Source organism: Vombatus ursinus, unplaced genomic scaffold (assembly GCF_900497805.2).
Source record: "Vombatus ursinus unplaced genomic scaffold, bare-nosed wombat genome assembly UNPS02011649.1, whole genome shotgun sequence".
Classification (NCBI taxonomy): domain Eukaryota; kingdom Metazoa; phylum Chordata; class Mammalia; order Diprotodontia; family Vombatidae; genus Vombatus; species Vombatus ursinus.
In genome coordinates this window covers 312,871-325,553 of record NW_020951427.1, presented here as the reverse complement: position 1 = coordinate 325,553, position 12,683 = coordinate 312,871, and the positions used below count along the sequence as shown (strand labels likewise).

General features: G+C 36.5%; 1 protein-coding gene across 1 annotated transcript in view; it reads right to left on the bottom strand.

The window, feature by feature from the left end:
• PDIA4 (protein disulfide isomerase family A member 4) overlaps positions 1–12,683 on the bottom strand; it is a 36,641-nt gene that overhangs the window by 22,665 nt on the left and 1,293 nt on the right. The window lies entirely within an intron of this gene.

Here is a 12,683-nt window from a genome sequence, read left to right as displayed (position 1 = left end):
GTTGCCAGGTTAGTTATAAGTCACATAAAGAAGCCAGAGGTATTAGAAGAATTAAAAGGGAGATAGGAAAGTCTTTGTCCCTATTATTCACTCCAAAGGCAATATCCCTGCTAATATTTGCTACAAGAGTGTTTGGGAAGGTAAGATTTAGTTTCTGCGAGTTTCACCCTTTTAGGAGCCACATATGCCTTCCCAAATATCAGTGGACTTCACAGAACCCCTGTGCCAGAATGTGCCGTAACTGTCAACCTATGAAGTGTTATCTAAAATAAATTCATTGACTATTTGCGCTTAGAGTGACAAAACACAAAAATACATAGCAAAGACGAGGCATTATTCTTAAATGGACCCAAACTTCCAAACATACCTTGGGCTCCATAGACAAATGAAACCAGGTTGAATTTACACTGTTATAAATTAAACTTGACTATGTTTAGTTTTTTGGTTGTTTTGTTTCTTGTTTTTAACAGGGATGCTCTGAAGAGCAGAGAATACCAGATGCATAACCAAAGAACAACATGTTTTCAAATCAAGTGTCTTATTGCTGTATTCTGGAGTCCAAAACAAACTCTACCTGATATACCTTTGGAGCATACTGGGGGAAACTGACTTAACAGAGATACCATAGCATACTGTGCCTTTAGAACTGGACTCCACTGATCAGGAAGACCTGGCTTGAAGTCTCACCTCTGACATACATTCCTTTTATGATCCTGGGCTAATCACTCAACCTCTCAATGTGCTGACAATCTGCATTGGTGGAGGGAGCGTTCTTATTAAGCGTCAATGAATTCACAAACAAAATAAAATGAAAATAGCAGCAACAAAATCGGTTAAGTACACAGAGGAAAAAAACTACAAACCAATAGAACACCATAAACATTGTTAAAGTTTACTTAATCTTTTTTTTAAGCAAATTATGAGTTTTACAGGTGATTTTATTCACATGTAAAATATTCACATATTCACTTAGTAAATCTTAGCAAGACACTTAATATCCTTCACCTTCTTGTTTAGTAAAACACGTGACTACTTTACCTGTAGGGGAATGGATTTGGGTTTTATATTTCTGTCAACTCTCTACACAGGAAAGCCTGAAACTGCACTATGATTTTTGGGACACCCTGTATATCTTGGAGATCAGATCCATATTAAAGATAAAGATTCCCAGCAGACTAGATACCTTCTTACCTTAGTTGCATTAATCTTGTTCATGCAAGAAGCTTTTCAGTTTTGTGTAATCAAAATTATTTATTTTATCTTTTATAGATGGGTTAAAAATTCGCCCTCAAGCTGTTGTGAAAGGTTGTTGAATGATTTTGTTCTTTTCAAGTTTTGAATTTGTTTTTGAATAAACAATAAGAACTTTAGCATTCTAGTCACGTATACATTTTTGAATTTTGGTATCTAGCATAAGTTATTGGTCTAAACCTAACTTCTGCCAGATTGCTTTCCAGTGTTCCTAGAAATTCTTATCTATGGACATGAAGTACTTTCCTGTGAAATCTATATTTTCATGTTTATTGAACCCTAAGTTTTAAAATTAAATTATTTTGGATTGTTCCTTGTTTGTCTGTTTAATCAGTACCAAATAATTTTGATGACTGTTTTATGATATCATTTGAAATCTGGATGGCTATTTCCTCCCTTCATTTCTACCTTTCTTTATTTTTTCCCTCAATATCCTAGATTTTTTTTCCTGCAAATGAATTTTGTTATGATTTTGTACAGCTTTATAAAGTATCACCTTGTAGTCTGATTGGCATAGCACTAATCTGTGAATTTCATTAGTATTGTCATTTTTATTTAAATGGCAGAGCCCAGCCATGAGAGCTAAATATTCCTCCGTTTACTCAAATTGCTCTTTATTTCCTTAAAAAAGGTTTCGTAATTGCATTTATACAGGTATCATGAGTGCTTTGATAGGTTGATTTCCAGATATTTCATGCATTTTACAGTTACCGTTACTATTATCAAGTCCTTGATTTTATTACTGCAACTTTAGCATTATTCTGGACTCCCTCCTCTTCCTCACCCCACATATCTAAATCAGTCATTGACATTGCAACCTTCACAACATCCCTCGAATCTTAATCATCACTCACACAGCTATGACCTTAGTTCATACCCTTTTAACCTCTTACCTAGAGTATTATAAGTCTCCTAATGGATCTCCCTGCCTCAAGTCTTTTCTTGCTCCAGTCCAGCCCAAATGCTGCTGCCAAAGAAATGTTCTTTAAGCACTGATCTAATCAAACAGTCTACTGGCCTCCAAATGCTTCTGGATACAACAAAAACTCCTCTTTATTTTTTAAAGCCCTACCACAACCTGGCCCCAACTTGTCTCTCTAGCGAAAATGGGCATTGCTCTCCCAGTCAAAACGCATTTATTTCTATTCATTACACAGGACAGTCAATCTCCTGCCTCTGCTCCTCTGCACTGGCTGCCCCACATTCCTGGACCATATTCCCCTGCTTACCTCTTTGAGGCCCAGAGTTCTCTTCCTTTAAGACACACCTCAGGCACCAATCTCATGCAGAAAGCCCTTCCTAGATCCCTCCAACTACTAGTGCCTTCCTGCCCAAATTACTTTCTAGTAATCTGTATTTATGCACTTTATAATACTATATATATGTATATATGCACTTGTCTCCCCATTAGAATGGAAATCCCTTCAGAGTAAGAAGTTTGGTTCTGTGTGTACTTGTATCTCCCTCCCCCACCTAGCAGAGTGTTCAGTATAGGCATTTAATACTTGTTAATTAATATAGAAATGCGGTTGATTTTTATGAATTTATTTTGTAGTGAGAAACAATGAGAATACTGAAAAAAACACGCTATAATAACAGGTAATATGTTTTTTGCCTTTTCAATGGGGGAAGTGAAAAAGAAAATTTGAAACGGAAAATAAAATAAAAATTTTATTTTATTTTTTTTTTGCAAGGCAATTGAAGCTAAGTGACTTGTCCAGGGTCACACAGCTAATTAGTGTCTCAAGTGTCTGCCGCATTTGAACTCAGGTCCTTCTGACTCCAGGGCCTGTCCTCTATCCACTGCGTGACCTACCTGCCCCCAAAATAAAAATTTTAAAAATAAAATGAAAAAACACTATAGAAACATGAGCTGTTTTATTTTAACCAGAGAGCCCTTTGAACATATCTATTAACGTAATTCTAGTTTCCTCACCTGTGAGGATTAAACTAGATGATCTCTAATATCCTGTGACTTAGGCAGCTAGGTGGCACAATGAATATAGCATTGAACTTAGAGTAAGGAAGAACTGAGTTCAAATATGACCTCAGACACTCATTAGCTATAAGATCTTGAATGTTATATTACTTCTTTCCACCTTATCTGTGAAATAGGAATAACAGTAGTTAACCCCAGGGTTGTAGTGAGGATCAAATGAGATAATATATGTAAAAAGCTCCTTGGAAACCTTAAAACACTACATAAATGTTTGCTACAATTACTCATTTAAGAATGAATTCACACCAAAACTAATGCTGCTAAAATGAGAAGGGAAACAATTAAGGGGGGGGGATTTTTGCAGCAAGTTTCTCTTATAAAAGGTCAAATTTCATATATACAAAGAATTAATTCAAATTTATAAGAATAAGAGCCATTCTCCAACTGATAAATGGTCAAAGGATATGAACCGACAATTTTCAAAAGGAAGAGATCCAAGTTATCAAAAACCATGTCAAAATGCCCCAAATCCCTAATGATAAAAGAAATGCAAATTACTTCACAACCAACAGATTGGCAAAGCTGACCAAAAAAAAAGAAAAGAAAATGACAAATGCTGAAGGGACTTCAGGAAAACAGGCACATGAATGCATTGATGGAGCTGTGAATGATTCTAACAATTCCCCATTCTGGAACGCAATTTAGAAATATGTCCAAAAAGTCACTAAACTAGGTGTACCCTTGGATACAGTGATACCACTCCTAGATCTCTAGTCTTTAGAGGTCAAAGAGAAAAAGGGACTTATTATGTACAAAAATATTTATAAGCAGCTCTTTTTGTAGTGGCAAAGAACTGGAAACTAAAGGAGTGCCCATAAACTGCAGGGTATGTCTGAACAAATTAGAGCACATAAATGTAATGGAATATCATTAATGCTGTTAGAAAAGATAAAAGGGATGATTTCAGGGAAATCTGGGAAGTTCTGCATTGACGGATACTGAGTGAAGTGAGCAGCATCAGAACAACATATCCAACACTGTAAACATTTTCAAAGACTCCGGAAAAGAATTGAGAAGAATCTTAACTTTGAAAGACACTAAATTTTGAATTCTGATCAATACAATGATCAAACAAGATTCCATTTTACCAATGATGCAGCATGTTGCTTGCCTCCCTGAATGAAAGGCAATGGATACAAGAGGCATAATGAGTCATGAATTTTTGAATAAGAATAAGATGAAAATTTGTTTTGCTTGACTACAAATATTTGTTACAGGGATTTTGTCCTTTTTTTTTTTTTTAAGGGGGAATTGGATGGGAGGGAGAGAAAATAAAGGCTTATTAACAGGAGGAAAAATTAAATTAGAGGTCCAGCTAATAAGTGGGGGGGGGGGGAAGAAAGATGGCAGAGAGAAGCCAGGAAGTTGCCTGAGCTCTCCCTAGTTTCCCTTGGAAACAACATTAAATCAAGCCTCTAAAAGAATTCTGGAGCAACAGAATCCACAAAAAGACAGAGTGAAATAATTTTCCAGCCCCAGATAACTGAGAAGGACTTCAGGAAAGGTCTCACTTGGGTAAAAGAGGAGTGGAACCCAGGGCAGGTGGTGTCGGGGCAACAACCTAGCAAGAGGTTCTTTGCCACAGCACAAGAGCAGCTCCTGAGGCTTCCAGAACCAGCTCAGCAGGCAAACTGCCAGTACGGGAACCCTGGACACAACAGGCACCACTAGGCCAGGCCACCCTAGCACAGTGGGCAAGCCACAGAGGCCCTGGCGCAGAAATCCAGTGACCAGGACCATGGCCTCTACTGCAAGAAGCTTGGGACAGTACCCCGGTACCCCAGGAACAGAGCTCAACTTTTAAAAATGAGCAAAAAACAAAAAAGAGCCCTAACTACAGAAAGCTACTATGGCAACAGACAAGATCTAAACACAAACTCAGAAGAGAACAACAATGTCAAAATGTCTACATGCGAAGCCTCAAAGGGTAATATGAATTGGTCTCAAGCCCAAAAAGTCCTCTTGGACTTCCTCTTGAAAGAGCTCAAAAAGGATTTAAAAAACCAAGTAAGGGAGAGGCAGCTAGGTGCTGCAGTGGACAAAGCACCAGACCTGGAGTCAGGAGGACCTGAGTTCAAAGCTGGCCTCAGATACTTGACACTTATTAGCCCTGTCACCCTGAGCAAGTCACTTAACCCTGATTGCATTGTCCCCTCCTCCAAAAATCAAGTAAGAGAGGTAGAAGAAAAACTGGGAAAAGAAATGAGTTATGCAAGAGAATTATGAAAAAAGAGCTTGCAAAAGAAGGCACAAAAATTGAAGAAAACAACTCCTTTAAAGGTAAAGTTAAGTGAGTTACAGGAGGAAATAGCAAAACTATACTAGTGGGGGACCTCAACTTCCTCCTCTCAGAACTAGATAAATCTAACCACAAAAGAAATAAGAAAGAAGTTAAGGAGGTGAATACAATTTTAGGGAAGTTAGATATAATAGACCTCTGGAGAAAACTGAATGGGAATAGAAAGGACTATACCTTTTTTTCAGCAGTACATGGCACCTTTACAAAAACTGACCATGTATTAGGGCATAAAAATCTCACATTCAAATGCAGAAAGGCAAATATATTAAATGCATCCTTTTCAGAATATGATATAATAAAAATTACATGTAATAAAGGGCTATAGAAAGATAGACTAATATTAATTGGACACTAAATAATCGAATCCTAAAAAATTAATGAGTCAAACATCAACTCATAGAAACAATCAATAATTTCATCAAAGAGAATGACAATAACGAGACAACATACCAAAATTTATGGGATGTAGTCAAAGCGGTACTTAGGGGAAACTGTATATCTTTAAATGCTTACATGAATAAAATAGAGAAAAAGCAGATCAATGCATTGGGCATGTAATTAAAAAAGATAGAAAAAGAACAAATTAAAAATCTCCAATTAAACACAAAATTAGAAATTTTGAAAATCAAAAGAAAGATTAATAAAATTGAAAGTAAGAAAACTATTGAACTAATAGATAAAACTAAGAGCTGGTTTTATGGAAAAAAAACCAAACAAACAATAAGATACATAAACTTTTGATTAATTTGATTTAAAAAAAGAAAGAAGAAAATCAAATCACCAGTATCAAAAATGAAAAGGGTGAATTCACCGCAAACAACAAAATTTTTTTTGCCTTTGACAAAATACAGCACCCATTCCTATTAAAAACACTAGAATGCATAGGAATAAATGAAGCTTTCCTTAAAATGATAAGTAGCATCTACCTAAAACCATCAGCAACCATTATATGTAATGATTGTATATGAAGCATTTCCAGGAAGATCAGGGATGAAACAAGGAAGCCCATTATCGCCTCTATTATTCAACATTGTACTAGAAATGTTAGCTTTAGCAATAAGAGAAGAAAAAGAAATGGAAGAAATCAGAATAGGCAATAAGGAAACAAAACAATCACTCTTTGAAGACAATATGCAGAATCAACTAAAAAACTACTTGAAGTAATTAACTTCAGCAAAGTCATAGCATGTAAAATAAACCCACATAAATCATCAGCATGTCTACCTATTACCAACAAAGCCCAGCAGCAAGAAATAGAAAAATTCCAATTAAAATAACTGTAGACAATGTAAAATATTTGGGAGTGTACTTTACAAGACAAACCCAGCAAGCATATGAACACAATTACAAAACACTTCACACAAATAAAGTCAAATCTAATAACTGGAAAAATATCAATTAATCATGGGTGCACCAAGCTAATATAACAAAAATGACAATTCTACCTAAATTAATTTACTTATTCAGTGATATTCCAATCAAACTACCAAAAATTCTTTTACTAAGTTAGAAAAAATAACAAAATTAATCTGGAAGAAAAAGAAGTCAAGAGTATCAAGGGAATTAATTTTAAAAAATGCAAAGGAAGATAGGCCTGGCCATAACAAATCTAAAACTATATTTCAAAGTAGCAATCATCAAAACTATTTGGTACTGGCTAAGAAATAGAATGGTGGATCAGTAGAATACATTAGGTACACAAGACACAGTAGTAAATGAGTACAGTAATCTACTGTTTGATAAATCCAAAGACTCCAGCTTCTGAGATAAGAACTCACTATTTGACAAAAAGTGCTGGGAAAATAGCAAATAGTATGGCAGTATACTGTATACTGTATACTGTATACCCAGATAAGGTCAAAATGGGTACATGATTTAGACATAAAGGATGATACCATAAGCAAATTAGGACAGGAAGGAATAGTTTACCTATCACATCTATGGAGAAAGGAAGGATTTATGACCCAGCAAGAGATAGTGAACATCATGAAATGCAAACAGTTAATTCTGATTACATTAAACACACAAACTAATCAATGCAACCAGTATTAGAAGGAAAACCAAAAGATGGGAAATAATTTTTGCACCAAATGTTTCACATAAAGGCCTCATTTCTCAAATTATAGAGAACTGAGTCAAATTTATAAGACTACAAGTCATTCCGCAATTGATAAATGGTCAAAGGATATGAAGAGGAAGCTTTCAGATAAAGAAATTAAAGCTATCTATAGTCATATAAAGAAATGCTCTAAGCACTACTGATTAGAGAAATGCAAATTAAAACAACTCTGAGATACCACCACATACCTATCAAATTGGCTAATATAACAGAAAGGAAAATGATAAATATTTGAGATGTGGGAAAATTGGGACATTAATGCATTGCTGGTGGAGTTGTCAACTGATCCAACCACTCTGGAGAGCAATTTGGAACTACGCCAAAAAGGGCCATCAAACTGTGCCTACCTTTGGATCTAGCAATACCACTACTAGATCTATATCCTAAAGAGATCATAAAAAAGAGAAAAGGACCTACCTGCACAAAAATATTTATAGCAGCAATTTATGTGATGGCAAAGAACGGAATTCGAGGGGGTTTTTCATCATGAGTACCTACTTTGCCAATCAGCTACCTGAATAATGTGCTCACAGATTCACTCTTACCCTCTACTTTTTTCCCTCCTGCTTCCAAACCACAGAATGTCACTGAAGAAAGATCCAAAATGACATAAACGGGCTTGTATTTTTCAGTTTGATGGATCCCTTCTTGCTACTAACTAATTCAAAAACAAAATACAACACTCTGTTAATAAGTAACTTTTCTAAGCTGTATCTATGCCCAGGTTACCAACTCCAACTCCTGGCAGTTAATCTCACAACCTACTCTACTGATAAAAGCTAGCAGGGTTTTAGAGAGTGTCTGGTAGCAATAAATAACATTTATTAAGCACCCACTAATATGCCAGGCACTATGCTACGTGTTGGGGATACAAAAAGGGCCAAAAGACAGTCCCTGCCCACAAGAAGCTAGTGAAAAGAACACTGGGCTTGGAATTAGGAGATCTGGGTGCCAACACTACTGCTCATATAACCAGTCTCATCTTTAATTTCCTTACTGTAAAACAGAGATAATAATACTTATAATACTTACTTCACTAGGTTGTTATGAGAAGAAAGCTTTGTAAACATTAAAGCATTTTATGAATAAAGCACTTTGTAAAATGTGAATTACTGCCTTCTCTCTTTCTTTCCTATAGTCTTAGAGGAATATATTCCTTCGCTCTTGGGAGCAGTTTTGTGGAGCAATGGACAAAGATAAATCTAGAGTCAGGAAGACCCAAGTTCAAATGTGGCCTCACACAGTCGGGAAGTCACTTAATTTGTTTGCCTCAGTTTCCTCTTCTGTAAAATGGGAATAATAATAGCACCTACCTCACAAGGTTGTTGTGAGGATCAAATGAGATAACATTTGTAAAGTGCCTAGCATAGTATCTGGCACATAGTAGGTACTCTAGTAATGTTAGCTATCATTATTAAGTTAACTACTACAAACCATACATAAATATAATGTTTTATATATATATAATATCTGTGTATATATATGTGTGTGTATATTTATATATATGTATACGTCTATATTTATCTATTCTTTTCCTTCCAAACATACCAAAGTCCATTCCCTCTTAAAAAAAAAAAACTTAGGTTATTTTCTTTTCTAAGTTTGAGCAATTCTTTAGGACACAGTTCAAGTCCTAATTCTTTTCTTCCTTCTCTCATTACTCCAGCTCTTGGTGGCTCTGTTCTTCCACTGGAATACAGCACCTACCATCTAAACCACAGTTTGATAATAACAACACAAGAATATATTGTTTGTGTACCCTTCCCACAGTACACACAGAGCTTGGAAGACGACACAAGTACGTCTTTTTTTTTTTTTTTTGGCTAGGCAATGGGGTTAAGTGACTTGCCCAGGGTCACACAGCTAGTGAGTGTTATGTGTCTGAGGCTGAATTTGAAGTCAGGTCCACCTGAATCCAGAGCCGGTGCTCTATCCACTGTGCCACCTAGCTGCCCCAAGAGGATTTTATATGAAATGGCAAATCTCCAATTCATATTGTTTGTTTGGTTTTTTTTGGTGAGGCAATCGGAGTTGAGTGACTTGCCCAGGGTCACACAGCTAGTAAGTGTCAAGTGTCTGAGGTCACATTTGAACTCAGGACAAGTATATCTTAACTCCATATCATAATATAGTGCTGGGACTAAAAGAGCTTTGCAGAAGAATTAGTTAAACCAATAAAAGTTAAAAAGGAATAGGTGCTTTTTATTTTTGTATTTAAAGGAAGATCCCCAAAAAAGTGCCGAACTGGAGCCAGAACTTACAACTCAGATTTAAGGGTTGTCCATCAACTCCCTCACCATGGCTGACAATGGTGCCTCCCAACAAAGAGGACCTCCCAAGTGGGACTGGGAAGGTAAAGGGAAGGGAGACCAATAGGGACACTGTCAAGGACCCAACAGCAAAGTGGTCTTCAGACCACAGCAGAATGGGCTACAGTCCATGCTTCAGAGGAACTCAGGCAATTTCCTGAGGAGTCAGGGAAGCTGGCATTTCCACTGTTAGATCAACTCCAGGATGGTGAAAGGTCCTGCAGTAAGATAAGTCTTTTTGGGGGCAACTAGGTGGCACAGTGGATAGGGCACTGGCTCTGAAGTCAGGAGGACCTGAGTTCAAATCTGGCCTCAGACCAAACACTTGACACTTACTAGCTGTGTGACCCTGGGCAAGTCATTTAACCCCAACTGCCTAAGCAAAAAAAACCAAAAAAACAAAAAAACAAAGATAAGTCTTTTTGGTTTCCAACCCCTGAGGTCACAGGCAGGAAGAATACCAATCATATTGAAAACTAGAAGTTTATATTCCAGAAAATTATAAGTATAAAAGTTTCCATGGGGTGTTCCAGCAAGAAGGAGGTAGCACACAGAAGGGGGCATAGCTAGGAAATAGGGAGCTTATAAAACAAAGAGGTAAGCAATATTCACTAAAGAGACAGTAAACTCCCTGATGTTAAAAACTGTTTCTTATACTTTAACGGAGGGCATACAGGGCCCAAGGAAGCAACTTGTTGAATTCTACACTGTTTTCCCAAACACTGTACTTTCTCTCTCCTTTGATCGCTCATCTATCAACCCAACCAACCATTGTAGCTCTTTTTAGAATGTAAACCTGTTTAGAATTAACTTACATATTTAGATATAAAGCCCTTTCAGCTTTAAAAAGCACTGTCTTCACAACAACCCTGAGATAGGTGGTGTGATATTATCCCCATTAGACAAGTGAAGAGACTCGGGTTCAGAAAAGGTTAAGCATCCAGGTCTTTACAATCGTAGGTGCAGGGTTCTTCCACCTATACTACTCAGCCTTCAGGGGCTGGGAAGGGGTATTTTTGGAATAGATAATCATTCTAGAGTCAGTTCTCAAAAATGAATCTAAATAATTTGAATCTATTTCCCAGATTATATATCCATTTGTGAGATGATTGCAATGTTGTCCTTTCTTACAGCAATGCCTGAAAATTTAAATTCAAACACATGAAAGGAAAAACTTTTGACTTGGTAAAGCTGAATATTCTCTAGTTCATTCTTAGGCCAAATGCAAATCAGATATTACTCATAACCATTAAAAGTTCAGTTTCATGTAGAATATTACCTATTTTAAGGTCAAGGAAGAATGTTATGCTTTTGTTTCTGTATCCTCCATTCCTAGCAGCTCCTTTCAAATAAATAGTAGGTACCTTATTTGTTGTATATGCTTGGACATCCACTTTTTTTGGCTACTAAAGGTACCACTTCAAGGGAAAAAAAGCATTTAATGTTCTCTTGGCATTTTCAAGATCTCTGTACTTTTAAGAACAAATTAAATACCAAATAAAACAAAGTATCTGTCCAACTTTAACAAGGGCTTGGGTTTTTCCCCCCCTTTTCTATTGGTCTTGCAGAATGAAAAAAAGTACTAAGTGACAGTTATCTTCTAACCTAAGACATTTAATATGTAACTGTTAGCAGAGCATAAAGCAGAAATTTGGTGATTATACTTTGGAGGCATTTAGATTATCTGGACCTCAAGATACATTAGGCTTAAAAATTAAAAAAAGATTAATGGGGAAAATAAACACTTTGCTCCACCCTGGCCGGGGGAAAGGAGGTCTAGGGGAAACAAAGCATTTGGAAAAAAACTTAAATTCCCTGAGACTGGAGTTTGAAAAACAAAGAGCAGCATTACTTTCTGAAATGGAGTGAATTCATGATAAGTAGTAAGAGACTAAGCTAACACTGAACAGCGATTCTTACCCTGGGGTCTGTGAACTTAAAAAAATTTTTGGATCACTCTTCCAACATAACTGGCTTCCTTTGTCATTCTGTGTACTTAAAAACCTTATTCTGAGATGGGGTCCACAGGCTTCACCTGTCACCTGGACATCAGAGGAGTCTTTAACACAAAAAGTTAAGAACCCTTGCTCTAGTCTAGAGTGAACACTCATCTTGAGAGCTACCCAAAAGATGTTAATTCCATTAATTTCCTCTACTAAAATTTAGATCACAAGGATTAGGTTAAAGTAGAGTAATCTGGGTTACCTGTTTCTCAGAGATACTGTATGTTGTATGACCCTGATTTCTGCAAAGCCAGATAAGAACTGTTTCTGGTGTTTGGACATTTATTTTAATTTACTTTTTTTTCATTCGACAAATTATTTCGATTCTCTCACTAAACCCAAGCAGGTGGTCAGCCATACTCAAACCATCTGTATTATTTGCATAACCCAGTAGCCAGCAGGCCCATCGGACTGTAAGATGGTCGGTCCATCTGGGGCTAAGTTAACTTTTCCCCAAAAATGCAACTTAGAATCTCACAAAGATGATACATCTCTTAAGCTTAAAAAAGTACTATGTAATTTCACGCTTAAAAAGTCCATTTTAAGATCATTTTCAATTTAGACAAAGACTACCTTGAGTTTGTGATCAAGGTAACTGTTTGAAAGAGAGTGAAGTACACAATTCCACTATACAGCTAACAGTGAGTAGAATGCTAGGATTTTTATTTGTACTGCAGCAACCTCCACTGCGAATAAACTAAGC